Here is a 17,145-nt window from a genome sequence, read left to right as displayed (position 1 = left end):
CCAGCCGCCAACTCGGTCTGCAACAGGCTGAAACCCCGTCTGCAACCGCTACGCCAGCTCCAGCAGCCGCAGCCCCAAGCGAAATCCGGTGACTTCTAACCTTTGTTATTTCGTTATTTCGTATTGCATTTTATTTCATTATTGCATATTCCATCCTTAGTATTTTGCTCGTAGTAGCCCCTGTACCTTGTCTGTTGTCTGTTGTTGCTGTTGTTGTGGTCGTTTCTTAGTTTTGTTTCGGGAATATTACTTTGAATGTGTGTGAGCTTTGTATTTACTTGCTGCTGCTTGGATACTGTCACCGGGTATATCTTTATATTTTTCTATACTTTCGGGTAGTTGTGGCTGTGGGTGGTAATGGGTGGATAGGGTCATGTCCGAGGGGGTTGGGGCGTGGGGCTGTGGTGGGGGCGGGGGATGGGGAGAGGGCGGGAGTGGGCGGGAGGCCAAGATTGGGCCGAGGAGGGGGTAGTGGGGGGCGTGGGGATAGCGACGGTAGGCTGAGGGTTGGGTCTTGGAATATAGGGACCCTTCAGGGTAAGTCCGTAGAGCTTGTGAAGATTCTTAGGAAGAGGAGGATCAACCTTGCGTGTGTCCAAGAGACCAAGTGGGTAGGGTCTAAGGCTAGGGATGTGGATGGTTACAAGCTGTGGTACTCTGGGAGGGAGAGGCGTAGGAATGGAGTTGGCATCTTAGTAGATGAAGAGCTTAGAGGTCAGGTAGTGGAGGTGAAGAGGATCAACGATAGATTGATGACTATTAAGTTGGTCATTCGGGGGTTTACCCTGAACGTGTGTAGTGCTTATGCGCCGCAAGTGGGAGCGGAGGGGGAGGAGAAGATGCGGTTCTGGGAGGCTTTGGAGGAGGTGGTGAGAGGCGTGCCCAGTTCGGAGAAGATTGTTGTAGCAGGGGATTTCAACGGGCACATCGGGGCGCTACCGGGAGGCTTTGGGGATGTGCATGGGGGTTTTGGTTTTGGAGAGAGAAATGAAGAGGAGGCGACCCTATTGGAGTTTGCGAGGGCCTTTGGGCTGGTGGTGGTGAACTCGGGCTTCCCGAAGAAGGACGAGCACCTGATCACTTTTCGGAGCGCGATAGCCAGGACCCAGATTGACTTTTTGTTGCTTAGGAAAGGGGATAGGGCGTTGTGTAAGGACTGTAAAGTCATCCCGAGTGAGAATCTCTCGACCCAACATAGGCTTTTGATTATGGATTTAGGTATAAAGAAGAATAGAAAGAGGAGGAGTAAGGAGTGTAGACCGAGAATCAAGTGGGGCGGCTTGACGCCAGTGAATGCGTGGGAGATAGGGGAGAGGGTGGCGGGAAAGGGGGTGTGGGAGTGTAGGGGGGACGTGGATAGTATGTGGGATAGGGCGGCAAGGTGCATCAGGGAGAATGCAAGGGAGGTGTTGGGTGTTTCTAGGGGCCGGGCCGGACACCATCGGGGGGATTGGTGGTGGAATGAAGAGGTGGAGAAGAAAGTGGAGACCAAGAAAGAGGCGTATGCTAAGTTGGTGGAAAGTAAGGACGAAGAAGAGAAGCGGGTAAACAGGAAAGAGTACAAGCTAACGAGGAAGGAGGCGAAGTCAGCGGTCACGGCAGCTAAGACGGCCGCTTTTGAGAGCTTGTATGCAGGGTTACAGGGGAAAGGAGGGGAGAAAAAGTTGTTTAGACTCGCTAAGGCTAGGGAGAGGAAGGGTCGTGACCTCGATCAGGTGAGGTGCATTAAGGGGGAGGACGGTAGAGTGTTGGTGGAGGACGGCCACATAAAGAAGAGATGGCAGTTGTACTTTCATAGGCTCTTGAATGACGAGGGGGACAGAGCTATTGTGTTAGGGGAACTGGAGCACTCAGAGGAGTGTCGGGATTTTAGCTATTGTAGACGTTTTAAGGTAGAAGAGGTTAGACAGGCAGTCCGCAGGATGCGTAGGGGTAGGGCGACGGGGCCGGATGAGATACCGGTGGAGTTTTGGAAGTTCGTTGGAGAGGCTGGGGTAAGGTGGTTGACTGGATTGTTTAATGAAATTTTCAGGACGGCAAAGATGCCCGAGGCGTGGAGGTGGAGTACCATGATCCCTCTCTATAAGAATAAGGAGGACATTCAGAGTTGCAATAACTATAGGGGGATTAAGTTATTGAGTCACTCTATGAAGATCTGGGAGAGAGTGGTCGAGGTGAGGCTGAGACGGATAGTGTCCATCTCGGAAAACCAGTTCGGATTTATGCCCGGCCGCTCGACGACGGAGGCAATCCACCTGGTACGGAGGTTGGTGGAGCAGTATAGGGAAAGGAAGAAGGATCTGCACATGGTGTTTATCGACCTGGAAAAGGCTTACGACAAAGTCCCCAGGGAGGTGCTGTGGAGATGCTTGGAGGTGAGGGGAGTACCGCAGGCATATATCAGAGTAATTAAGGATATGTATGAGGGAGCGAAAACCCAGGTGAGGACGGCGGGAGGAGACTCAGAGCATTTCACTGTCCGGACAGGATTGCATCAGAGATCTACTCTTAGTCCCTTTTTGTTTGCATTAGTAATGGATGTGTTGACGCGGCGTATTCAAGGGGAGGTGCCGTGGTGTATGCTCTTTGCAGACGATGTAGTTCTGATTGATGAGACTCGAGGGGGTATAAATGACAAATTAGAGATGTGGAGGTAAACTCTTGAGTCTAAAGGGTTCAGGGTGAGCAGAAGCAAGACAGAGTATGTGGAATGTAAGTTTAATGACGTGAGGCGAGAGAATGAGGTAGTAGTGAAGCTGGAAGCACAGGAGGTATGTAAGAGGGACAAGTTCAAGTATCTCGGGTCCGTGATCCAGAGTAACGGTGAGATTGACGAGGATGTCTCGCACCGTATTGGGGCGGGTTGGATGAAGTGGAAACTCGCGTCGGGGGTGCTGTGTGATAAGAAGGTGCCGCCCAAGCTTAAAGGCAAATTCTATAGGGTGGTAGTCCGTCCGGCCTTGCTGTATGGAGCGGAGTGTTGGCCAGTTAAGAACTCCCACATCCAAAAAATGAAGGTGGCAGAAATGCGGATGTTGCGCTGGATGTGTGGACTGACTCGTAGGGATAGAGTTCGGAATGAGACTATCCGGGAGAAGGTTGGTGTGACTTCAGTGGAGTGTAAGATGCGGGAAGCACGATTGAGATGGTTCGGACACGTGAAGAGGAGGGGCATGGATGCCCCGGTCCGTAGGTGTGAGAGGCTAGCGTTGGATGGTTTTAGGCGAGGTAGGGGTAGGCCGAAGAAGTACTGGGGTGAGGTGATTAGGCGGGACATGGAACAGTTACAGCTCACCGAGGACATGACCCTAGATAGGAAGGTCTGGAAGAGGCGAATTACGGCAGAAGAGTAGGGCCAGATTGGGTAGCTAGTGTAGGGAATTACTTGGTGGGGTTTTTTTATTTTTTTTATTCCTGTTATGATTCCGTATTCAGTGTTCCATGCTTATTACGAATCTGTGTGCTTTCCTCTGCTTTCCTCTGTTTTATAGTCCGTATGGGTGCCTTATTTATATTATTGTCATCTGCTTCTGTGCTTTACTATGTGTTTGTGTGATATCTTGTGCCTGAGCCGGGGGTCTTTCGGAAACAGCCTTTCTACTTCATCAGAGGTAGAGGTATGAACTGCGTACATCTTACCCCCCCAGACCCCACTAAGTGGGAATACACTGGGTTTGTTGTTGTTGTTGTTTGTCTTTATATCGCCCCTTTCTTTTCATGCGTTAATCAACCATGACTGGAATTGGAATAGAAACTCGAGTAATAATGCGTTATATAAGATATGTAGGGACAGAAATATCAGAATTATGGAAAGTAAATTGAATGTGGAACATATGTTCATGGTCTGGAAATTTTTGACGTTTCAGAAATGAAAAAGAAATTCATATGATCTATTTCCATAAGTTTTCACGATACGATAATATTATAATAGTAGCAAGTACTCCTTCCAAATGGTGATGGGGAAGCATAAAATGTATGAGTTAAAATCCTGGTTATTTATTAATTTCCCCCTTATATATTAGTACGTATATTGTTTGTATTCATGAAGTAAGATGATGTTGATCAACCGAGTATTTACTTAGAAATTTAGACAGACGTTTATGATTGCGGCTATTCTATATTTCTTTTAGATATACTGGCAAATAACCGGAGAGAGTACATATATATATATAAAAACTAGAACCAATATACTAATATACTATATGGTCGTAGTATCAAATATCTATAAGATATTGAAACAAGTTGATGAGAATAAAACAGGAGGTACGGTGCAAGTTGGAGGGGACTTGCGGAAAGAGAGGCCAATTAGCTGACATATAATATTGCATTATATTTAAATACCATCAATCAATAAAGAAAAAAGAGCAAGTTGCAAAATATTCAATTGTCATATCAGAATTGTTTACGTACTGTTTTATGTAGGAAAAGGTAAAGGGACAGAGATAGATGCAAGTTGCTGGTCTTCTTTCTGGTTCTTCTACTTATCTTCTGGCAATTTTGAATTGAATTGAATAGATATACGCAAGTTGTATATGCAACTTGTTGTACTATTTTTAATCCCTGATCCCCGTGTTTCTTGTCTACTTATTACTCTCTCCGTTTCATTTTACCCGTTTCAAATTTTCTCCCATTTTATTTATTATTTTTTACTTATCAAGACAAGACAATTTTTTTTCATTATACCTTTAGTGTAATTGATTACTCCTTATTATTAGCATTTTTAAAAAATGTTACAAAGAGGAGTGTCATTAAGAGTACACCGTTAAAAATATAAATGATGTTTTGGTATTAGTCATCCATCAATATTGAAACTAACAACAACACACAATTAAGATGGGCAAATGGTAAAGTTACATTACCAATCATTGTTTTCTTAATAGCTGTGTCATCCCAATTTGAGACGGATAAAATGGGACGGAGGGAGTATCAATTATTTCACGCGACTCTTGATCACCCCTAATATCTACTTCTTCCCTTAAAAAAAAGTCTTACTTTAATTTGACATAAAATTTAAGAAAAAAAAATTATAATCTTAAATTAAAACTATATTAAATGTATCAAAACGTCTTTTAATCTTGTTGCCGTAGAATGTAACGTGAAAAATTGAAATCAAAGTGTTTCCAAAAAGAAAAGAGTATTTCTTTCTTAAACGGATTAAAAAGAAAAGTAAGTTGTTCTTTTTGAAACGGGAAGTATCATTTCTCTTAAATATTATTCACTCCGTTTCAATTTGTAATTCTGATTTAATTTGATGCGGAGTTTGAAAAAGTAAAGAAGATTTTTGAGTTTTAATGTAAAGGTACATAGAATATATATGTTTTTTTAATTTTATGATTTTAAATATGTTATGTGAAAGTGGCACTAAAGAGTACATAGCCATATAAAGAAAAAGAAAGCGACATTATTTTTTAAACAAAGTAAATAAAAGAAGTAAGACAAAATTGAAAAACAGGGAGTAGACTCTTCGTCTCATTTTATTTTATGTGACATGTTTCACTTCTTGATGATCAGTTTGATTGATCATAAATTTGATTAGATTAATTTAATAATTTAAAATTAAAATTTAAATATTCAAAATTATACAAAAGGTATTGTAAATTTCAATCTTTCTCATATATTATAATAAAAAAAATATATGTCATAAAACATTGACAAAGTTTACTTAATTTGAATCTCAAAAATAAAAATGCCACATGAATTCAGACATTAGGAGTACATCTTTTTTTCAAAAATAATTATATTATTATAATTATTTCAAGATTCAAAATATTTCCATGACCACAATTTTTAAAATAAGTATAGAAACTCTTAGCTACATAGGTAGGTGGGATAACAATAATAATCTCTGGATAAAATATGAAATTATTATCCTTTGTTTAGTTATATGAATTATAAATTAGTCCCAAAATTAATTTATTCCAGTATTGATGCTAAAATTCTGGGAATAACTATCTCATAGGAAAAGTGTTATAATTAATGTTATGAAATATCATTATTTATCTCATCTTGACAACCAAATAAACCCTGGAAGTATTTTATTAGATGAAGCTCTACAGGATAACATGTGGCTTTATGTAAATTCAGTAGCTTTTGTCCATAATTCACATATATAATATACTCACCAAATAAATTCAAAAAGTATTTATTAATATCTAATTGTAAATTATTTATCATTATATACTCCCTTTATTGAAAATAAATGCTCTTGGGTATGGCACATCCCTTAAAAAAGTTAATCATTAATACAATCAATTAAAAACAAATTTGTCTTTTATTTTGGTAAGGTAAATTTTTCAATATTAGTCTCGTGTTTCTTTCCAAACCTTTCTAAAAACTAGAAATATTTGAAAAACCTATTATCTCCTCAGTTTATCTGTATTTGTACATTATACTAAAAATAAATATTCAATAATACTTGTACAATTTAGAAAATTAATGAATAATTTATCCATCTGAGCCCATTTTACCATTTATATTAAATACTATTCATTATACAGTGCATTTCTCAAAACAGTAAATTTATTATATTTAAAAATGATATTATAAAATTATTATGGACAAGTATTGATGAACGGATGCAGAAAAAAGAAGTGCAGTTTTGAAAATATCAAATAATACATCATTTAACTTTATTTTTAATTTTGTTTTTATTTTGAACCTAGAAAATATTAACTTGACATTACTTATAAACTCATAAATAAAATTTGAAAATGTGGATCCACTCGTATGAAGCATATGTTGCTTTTACTTTGTTTTGTCAAAGAATCAAAACAGAAAATAGTCAACATTCCCACCTAGCTAGCTACTATAGGTTGGGGCTCCTTCACTTTGAGGCTTGAGCTAATTTAGGATTTTCTGTAGAGTGCAAAAATTAAAACATTAACCTATGGAACAGTAGGCTAAGTGTAAAATGGAAAGAGTGAAGTTAGATTTGATGTTATTGATTCTATTGGAGGAAGGTCCACAATTAAGAGAATCGTTTTATTCAAAATGCAATAATAAAATAAGCCCTTGTTGTTTTGTGTAACCAAAACAAAAAAAAAAAGTTGAACATTAAACGCTTAATTTTCACTCGAAAAAAAAAAATTAGATGTGTGATTATTATTTTTTATTTCTTATTTGGGGTTTGATACTCACAATCAAAGCCGACTAAGTTCAGTTTTTTGATTGTCCATTTGGTATTCAGTACTTACATTGGAGTCCGACGAAATTCAGATTCATACCGGAAAGTTCCACATTAGGGGGGAACTGTCTCTAAAAAAGGCGATTGATATTTAGAGGAATTCGGACCTGAGACAACTAGTTATATAATGATGAAGTAGTACTTACCATAGTCCTTGTTGGTAGATGTGCCAATTGTTAATTGTACATCGAACTACGTTATTTTTTCATAGATGAAGGTAATACTCCTCCATTTCATATTACTAAGCCGGGCAAAGTTGACAAATAGAGACTAATGAAAACTTTGTTTGTCATATACACTAAAGTCTTGAAAAATTGACCAAATAGACACCAATTATGATGTCATCATGTATTATTTCCAACATAACAAATCTGGTAAACAAGTTTCTAAAAATACTCTTTAGCCTCCGCCCCCCACCCTTCCAAAATATCCTTCCAAATTTTTTTTTTCCAAAAAGCTCCTTAAATTTTCCTCTAAAATTCTTCGTTTCAGGCATGATTCTGATGATATTTTTCAGCAATCAGCTCAAGTCATAATCTTGTCCATTGCAAGCATTGTTACCCCATTATTTTGTTATCTTCTCAAATACACTTTCCATCATTGTTACAGTGCTCTCAAATTAGTCATATTATGCTAAACCTCTTTAGAATGTCTGTTATAGTAGCTCAGATGACATGGAATTCGTTTCTCTATTCCATAAATCCAACGATTATTGATTAGAAGAAAATTTTGCACTTTCACTATTTTATATGAAGATCTGGCCGGTCATCGAGCAATCATCAATCATTCATAGAATAACCATAAACCACGAGCAGAATTGAGGATCGACTCCAATGTATTTTTAGAATGTCTATTGTAGAGGTTGTTCTTGTTTTCAGTGATTTCATCAGAGAATGGGAGGAAACTCCCAACCATTAGAGTTGAAATCTTTTACTAAGGTGACATTGTCCATTGCAGTTTCACAATGGTTCATACGATAACTTGGTTACAAGCATAATGGAGAGCGAGGATTTAGATTGTGAGCCAAGGTTCGTGGTGATTAGTTATCTAATGAACTCGAGCAAAAAAGTATATTCTATGATCAGAAAGAATGATAGACATGTATCATTGTACATGCTGGTTGTTGGTGCTGATGGCTTTAGGCCAATTTTAAGAATAAATGAATCTGAGAGGCCATTGAAAAAACCATTGAATTCATTACCACCCCATTCCTGCACTGGCCAATCGACGACGATTCGATTGAATATGAGAATAAGGGTGCTCATACAATAAATATGGAAGATCATTCTATGGATATGAAATATGATTCATAAGACACTAAAGGAGTTGAAGAAGATTGTGGATCGAGATCACAACTAAACTGTTCCTCTCTGATGGAACTAATTTCTATCATGAACAAACATTTAGTAACAAGAAAGAGTTAAAAATGTTACTAGATCAAGCGTTAGGGGGGAAGTCTTTTGATTTTATTAAGGAGAAGAGTTATAGCAAATTCTTGAAGGTGAAATGTGTATCTTTTGGTTTGTAACAACCTGAAATTTGATGAAACATGTAAAATATGTGTTTTATATGATTTGACTATTTTATCCCTTCCCATAGTTGCATTATGGTATTTTTGGGGTGTGAGGATGATCAATATTGTTCTCGATGCATTTTGGTGCCTTTTATGTGATATTGTGATTTTTGGTTGCTTCAATAGCCATATTATGGACTTCTACAGTTATCTTTTGATTCATGTGATGGATTAATGAATGGACTAATCCAGAACATCAATTTTTGGGTGGTAACATATTTGATCTGGTTTTATTTCTTTTAACTCTCATTTCGACCCTCGATTTAAAAAATTATAATTTTAAGTTTTGGGATCAACTTTGTGAAAATGACGTCTTTTCAAAATTATGATATTTCCATTTAGTTCGGAGCATCGAATTTAGTATGGTTATATAGTTCGTTTGCGTGTACGGGATACCAAATGAATCTCTGGGGCGTGGCGAAAACTTGAAAGCTTTCCAAGTTCTTAGTTATCTTCTGATGTAGCGGTGATCGCCAACCAAAGGCCGCGATCATGGTACCCTTGGCAGGAAAGATGTGCGATCGTGAAGGAAAATGTGTGAATGCACTTCCCTTGTGTAGCCACAAGATGTGGCAATCGCACACCTCGGGGTCGCGATAATGACTTTTGAGAACCTGGGCTGGGTATAAATTGAGCTATTTTCCACGATTTTGGGCATTATTCATCTTTTCCCTTGTGATCTCAACCCTAAAATAGTATGAGAGCATAAAATTGAAGCTTATTGGTGATTGGGAGGCTAGAGTAACATTTATTTTTGTGATCATCATCCAATTTAAGGTAAGAATTCACCCTTTTCTTGGTGAAATTTCTTGATTATTTGCTCAAAACACCAAAAAATTTAGGGCTTGATTTTAACCCCAATTTCACTCCTTTTAACTTGAATAATGTTTCTAATCCTATAATTACTAGTTTTTTCTCAATTTCACCTCCAAAACAACCTCAATTCTTGATTTTAAATGGATTTCAAAGGTTTTACCCCGTAAAGATTAAAAATGGCTTTTATTTGATTTAAATATTATTTTAAACTTATTTTTGCTTGGATTTTCAGCTAAAGACTCCTAAAAACACGAGGAACATATTCTTGGAACAAAGTTATGATTTTTCCTTTTTTTAGAACCTATTTCGGGGGTCTATTTTGACCCCGACTTAAAACTAGGCAATATGGGTGTCGTTGGCTTCTTTTTTTATGCATAGATTCTATATTTTGATGTATTAGTTGGTTTTGGGTTCGTTCGTGAGGTATGAGGCTTTGGGTTTGAAGTGTAACAAACCAATTTCAACATTCTAGGTAGATTCTGGCTTAACTTTTTTAGACTAGGCTGGGTAGTTGATTTGTATACAAAATGCATCTTAAGAAGATGTGAACTAATAATAAAATTTTCTACCTTAATGTGTTGTGACTGTATGGAGGCCTTTATGTGATACAATTATTGGTTTTGAGAAATTATATCACAGCCAGTTGGTGGTCGTGGACAGTGCTATTATTTACCAACCAAACTTGAGGTAGAGGCTTCAGACGCTATGATCACAGGTATCGTCCCCATTTGTTTCAGATCTTCAATTGTTTTATTTAATCTTGGGTCGACTTTCTCTTATGTGTTCTTATTTTGCTTTGGTTTTTTGATTCTGTTAGTGATCCTCTTGCTATACGTATTCGTATATCTATCCTTGTAGGAGGTTCTTTAGTGGTGGATCGGGTGTACCGATCTTATGTTGTGACTTTTCTATTGGGCATGAGAATTGGATAGATATGCTTTTGTTAGATATAATTTATTTTGATATTATTTTAGGTATAGATTGTTTGGCTCCAGTCATGCCAACCTAGATTATCTTGCTAAGACCGTGACTTTAGCTTCGCCGGGTGTGTTGAGGATAGCTTGGAAGGGTGCACTTCATTCAGGTCCTAAAAAGATCATATCTTATGTTCAGGCTTGTATATTGGTTGAAAGGGGATGTTTATCTTACTTGGATCATATTAGTGATACTAGTGTTGTTTACTTCCTTCTCAGGATTCTGTGTGTGTTGTTTGTGAGTTTATGGATTTGTTCCCTATGGATTTGCTTGGTATGCCTCTAGATTATGATATTGATTTTTCTATTGATGTTGAGTCGGGTACAAGCCTATTTTTATTTCTCTTTACAGGATGCTAGCCGAGTTGAAAGAATTAAAGGATTAGTTGCCGGAGTTGTTGGATAAGTAATTTATCCTACCTAGTGTGTCTCCTAGGGTGCGCCTATCTTATTTGTAAATAAAAAGGATGGATATATGAGTTTATATATTGATTATCGGTAATTGAATAAGGTGATGGTTAAGTATAAGTATCCTCTTCCTCGTATTAATGATTTATTCGACTAACTTTAAGGTGCCGTGGTGTTTTTGAAGATTGATTTGAGGTTCGGGTATCACCAGTTGAGGATTAGACCTTTGAATATTCCAAAGATAGCTTTTCAAACTCAATATGATCATTATGAGTTCTTGGTCATGTCCTTTGGGTTGACCAATGCCCCAGTCGCATTTATAGAGTTGATGAACTGGGTGTTTCACCTGTATCTTGACTCTTTTGTCATTGTACTTATAGATGATATCTTGGCTTATTCCAAGAGTGAGGCTAAATATGAGAATCATTTCCGAATTGTGCATCAGAGATAGAAGGATGATAGGTTGTATGCCAAGTTCTCCAAGTGTGAGTTTTGGTCAGATTCTATTTCTTTCTTAGGTCACATGGTGACTAAGAAAGGTATTATGGTTGATCTAGCCAAGGTTTCAGCGATTTGTTATTGGGCTAGACCTTCTTCGCGCACCAAGATTCAAAGTTTTGTTGGCTTGGAAAGTTATTATCAATGTTTTTTAAGGGTTTCTCATCAATTATAGCTCCGTTGACTAAGTTGACTCAGAATAAAATTTCTTTCTATTAGTTCTATGCTTGTGAGGAGAGCTTTCAAGAGCTTAAGGATTTTTTAACTTCAGCTCCTATCTTGAATTTGCCCAAGGAGGGCATAGGTTTCATTATTTTTTGTAATACTTCAGGTGTTAGGTTAGGTGTTGTGTTGATGCAGGATGATAAGGTGATTGCATTGCTTCTCTTCAGTTGAAGCCCTATGAGAGAAATTACCCTACCTATGATTTGGAGTTATGTATGGTTGTTTTTGCTTTGAAGTTATGGAGGCACTACTTGTATGGAGTTCGTTGTGAGATTTTCTCAAATTATCGTAGCCTTCAGTACTTCTTCGCCTAGCGAGATCTTAATATTTGGTAGCGTCGTTGGCTTGAATTATTTAAGGATTATGACTTAACTATGTTCTATCATCCGAGCAAGGTTAATATGGTTGCAGATGCCTTAAGCTGGAAGTCGACTAGCATGGGTAGCTTGGCGCATCCTTTGACCTAGGAGAGGCCTTTGGCCTTAGATATTCACTCTTTAGCTAATCAGATGGTTAGACTTAATATTTCGACACCTAGGTGTGTTTTGGCATTCATGGAGGCTAGGTCATCTTTTATGGAGCAGATTTAAGCTCATCAATTTGATGATATTGGATTAAGGGTGATTCAGGATAAGGTATTGAGTGGTGAGGATAAGGAAGCCTCACTTAAATCTGATGAGTTTTAAGGATTGAGGGTCGAGTTTATGTGACGACAATGGTGATTAGATTAGATTGATTTTGAAGGTGGCCCATCGTTCTAGGTATTCCATACATCTGGGAGTGACTAAGATATTTTATGTTTTGAGGCTGCATACTAGTGGGGTGGTATGAGGAAAGATGTAGCAGATTTTGTAGATCATTGCCTTTGTTGCCAGCAGGCGAAGGCCAAGTATTTAAGGCTTGGTTGATTACTTTAGCGGTTACCCATTCCTAAGTGAAAGTAGAAATGGATCACTATGGATTTCGTGATCGAGTTTCTCCCACTTCCTATGGATATGATAGCGTTTAGGTCATCGTAGATCGATTCACTAAGTCTGCGTATTTATTTCCTAAATAGGTCTCTTTCAGTATTGAGAGGCTGGCTCATATTTATATTCGTGAAATTGTATGACTACATGGTGTGCTGGTGTCTATAATTTCAAATCGAGGTTTTATGTTCACTGCTCACTTTCTAAAGACTTTTTCGGATGAGTTGGGTACTTAGGATGACCTTAGCACGACATTTCATCCCCAGACTCATGGTAAGCCAGAGCAGACTATCCAAGTTTTGAAGGATATGCTCCACGCGTGTGTGATGGATTTTGATGGCCAATGGGAGCAGCATTTGGCTTTAGTAGAGTTTGCATATAATAGTACCTACTATTCTAGTATCGATATGGATCTTTTTGTGGCTTTGTATGGTATGCGTTGTCACTCGCTAGTTGGTTGGTTTGATGTTTCTAATATTAGACCTTAATTTATGGACTTGCTTCGTGAGTTCATTTAGGATAGACTTCGAGCGACTCAGAGTAGGCAGTAGTGCTATGCAGATTGTAGACTTCATATTATGAGACTTGATGTTGGTGATCGTGTTTTCCTTTAAATTTTACCTATGAAGGGTGTGATGAGGTTTGGGGGGAGGGGTAAGATTAGCCCCCGATATATTAGTCCACTTGATATTCTTTGGACTGCTAGTGATGTGGTTTATGATTTATCATTGTCCCCAGTTTTATTAGTTGTTGATTCAGTTTTTCATGTTTTTATGCCATGCCGTTACATTTCTGATGAGTCTTGTGTCATTCGTTGGGACTTGGTTTAGTTAGATGAGCGGTTGTCTTTTGTTGAAGAGCTAATCTCCATTTTGGATATGGATGTTAGGTGGTTGCGCTCTAGAGTTATCCCTGTGGTTAAGGTTTAGTGATGACTTTGACTTGTAGATGAGGCTACTTGGGAGGTCGAGTCTAATATGCGTAGTTGTTATTCCTTGCGCTTTGTTGATACAAGTATTTCTCTTGCCTTTAGTTTGAGGATAAATGAAACACCCTGGGCTTTGGCCTTTGGAAATTTCCTGAGTTTTGGACTCACTGTCTTAGTAACGACTCACCATATGAGTCATATGGTGTGGGTACGAGTCAGGTGGCCTAACTCGTAAGGTGTCCAGTGAATGGTGGTTAGGTTTCTATTGTGGTTATGATTTGGTAGTATGGGTCGTTAGGGGTGGTGACCGTTCATTTGGTTGGTACCTTAATCAAATTAGTGACTTAGTGACTTGACTTGACTCTGAGAACGAGTGGCTCACTAAGATCCTTGAGGATAGGGTACGGGTGGTAAGGTGGAGTCGTATGTTGTCCAGTGTTCAATCCCTTTGGTTTCTATCTTGGGTATGACTAGAACATACTAGTCGTAAGGTTTGGTAACGGGTGGGCGTCAGGGAGTCGTATGGGGGACAATGAATGGGTGTCCAACTCACTAACTTGGTGACAACTTTATGGTATGAGTCATATGTTGTGGTGACAAGTCATGGGGTCGACTCACAACCACATGCGGTAATTTTACTATTTTAAGTTTGGGCATTCTGGACATTTCTCCTTCGTAACTCCCTTTGAAGCTACAACATAAAACACCTTTTGGTATTTCCTTAACCTATTATTCTCAATCAAACACTCTTAAAAATCTCTATCAAACCCTCTCTCAAGCATGAGGCTAGGGTTTCTTCAAGATAATTAATTAAGGCTTTCAAGGCTGGTTTCTCTCCATCTTCCTTGGTATCGAAGGCATGTTACTCCTCCCTCATTGTTATTTCAAAAAGAGCATGTGTTTTAATATATGATTTTCATGATTTTTGTTGTGGTTTGAAATAATAATTGGGGGGGAGGGGTTTGGATATTCATGGTTGAACAATGTTTCTAATGGTTTGATGATGTTTCCTTCATGTTTTTAATATGATTTTTACATTGTGGAATGCATGGTAATGGTAAATCGATTTAGAGGTACTTTGGATTCCCCCATATTACTTGGTTATGGTGTTGAAACTTATGTGCCCTCAACCTGTTTGTTAAAATGCCAATGAGAATGATTTTGTCACATAGTTTGACTACTTTTGATATCTTTTGCATTGCATAAAAGTAATGGAACTTAAATTGGTTTATTTGATTTAAAATAGTTTGGAAGGGCCTTGGTGGCCATGGTTTTGGTTTAATTGGAAACTTTGGAGTCAAATTGATTTAATGGTTTTGGTATGACATAAAAGGATAGACTTGCAAGCTCTAATTTTGGTATGACGATACCAACGATTAATGCCTAAACAAAATACTCCTTGGTAAATGGTTGGAATGTGTAATTGGTTTTAATATGGGATGAAAGAGGGTCGAGTAGTGAACCCGTGGAAGGTAGGGATCCCAGGGGGACCGACACGAGAAACTCACTTTTGTCGATTTGAGGGTGGTCTTGGTGACCATGTGCATGATTTCACACTTAATATTTTAGGAGATGTACTAGTCTTCTCAGGTTCTTTTCCCAGTCGCGTGGCTAACAAACACTGGTGCCCTTTCAGTAGGGGGAGCTAAACCCATATAGCCCATGGATGGTTTTAGGATGGTCAAGCTACTCAACCCAAGTTAAAGTTTTAAATACATGCTTAAACCGATTCCCTTTAACGACATGATATATATGTATATATGTGATTGCATATGGTTAACTGATTTGTTTTTTAATTTATGGCATTATTTTATCTTATCCCTGAGTACATGCTAGCATTTACTCCATTAACTATCTTCGGGTGTTGTATCCCCACGCGATGTGGGAACTAACCATACTACCATTTCATGCTATGAACTTCTTTTATTTCTTTATTTCTTTGGTTTGGTTTGGCTATGGTCGTGGGCATACCCCGACCTGGTGTTATTGATTTTAGATAGAAGCTTTGTCAGACTACAATGGGCATGGGCGGTGTCGGTATTAGTGTAAGCCTTGGTATTGGTATTGTCATTGGGGTTTGCACCAGTTGGATATTTGATTGAGGTTGTTAGATTATGATTATAGACTTTATTTAATGTCTTTGAATTATTATTCATTTATCTTGTTATATGTTCGGAATTCATTCATCATAGGGTGCAGGGACGGTTATGGTTGGGTATTGGGGGGTGGTCTCCAGTACTGGTTGGATTTGAGATAGCCAAAACGACTAGGACCTGGTTTGGGTCATGTCAGATTGGTATCAGAGCCTTAGGTTCATGGTCAGCTGGGTGCCCAACAAAGCCGTGTTGAGTAGAGTCTCTTTTAAGGGTGTGTAGCGCACCACACTCATAAGGGAGAGGCTATATGACATTTAGGAATATTTCTCTTTCTCGTGTTCTGCTTTCAAGATGTAGAGTCTAAGGTCCTAAAATCTTCTCTAATACACATTTGTTCGCTTTTCAGATCATGCCTCCCAAACGATCTGAAGTCATGAAAAATCCTCTGTCCCACCCAAGGACAATATTGATGGGACATGTCCTGCTTATGAGGTCCATACCTAGCCTAGGGGTCGAGTTTCTAATTGTCCTCCTTGAGTTCCATTAATTCCCTCTAATCTTTCTCGAGCTCCTCAAGCTGATGTGATGAATGCTAAGTTTTGTCAGTCTATCCATATGTTGACTAAGTTGCTAGCCTCCCAGGCTGAGTGTGGTGTTTCTGTCACTCCATCTTCTAAGGCCGCAATGGTTGGATAGTTTATGAGGTTGATCCCTCCTATGTTCACTAGTGTTAAGGTTGAGGAGGATCTTCAAGGTTTTATTGATGTGATAGAAAAGATCTTCTTATTATGCATACTCCTAATGTGTAGTGTGGGGAGTTTGCTTCCTATAAACTGAAGGATATAACATACCCATGGTATGATAAATGGTAACAGACTAGGGATGACGATGCTAACTCATCCCTGTAGGATGATATCTCTAGTGCTTTTCTGGACCGCTTCTTTTCTCAGGAGTTGAGGGAAGCGAAGGTGGAAGCATTTTGTTAATCTGAAGCAAGGCAAGATGTTAGTCAAGGAGTATGCATTGAAGCTTCACTAGTTATCTCGGTATGCTCCGAAGTTAGTTTCTAGCATGAGAGCTAGAATGAGGAAGTTCTCTTCCAAATTATCCCGAGACTTGATTTTTGAGAGTAAGGCTGCCTTGTTGAACAAGGATATGGACATCTGTAGGTTGTTGCATACATGGATCAGGTCGAGAAAGAGAATAGGAAACAAGCTAAAATTGGGAAGAGGTAGATTATGAAGTTTTGATTTTTTTATTAGGGTAGTAGCCAACAACAGAATGGCAAGGATGGTGGAGCATATACTTACTCGCACGACATGAATACTAAAAGAAGGGAACCTTTTCCTAAGACACCTCATAGCCTCCTGTCCATAAGTGTGGTGCGCAACACACCCATGCACAAGACTCTACTAGATATTGCTTTCAGATTTCCTAGGACACTGTTGAACCTTAGGCTTTGATACCAAGATTGTA

Source organism: Capsicum annuum, chromosome 10, assembly GCF_002878395.1.
Source record: "Capsicum annuum cultivar UCD-10X-F1 chromosome 10, UCD10Xv1.1, whole genome shotgun sequence".
NCBI lineage: Eukaryota > Viridiplantae > Streptophyta > Magnoliopsida > Solanales > Solanaceae > Capsicum > Capsicum annuum.
This window is presented reverse-complemented; position numbering follows the sequence as displayed.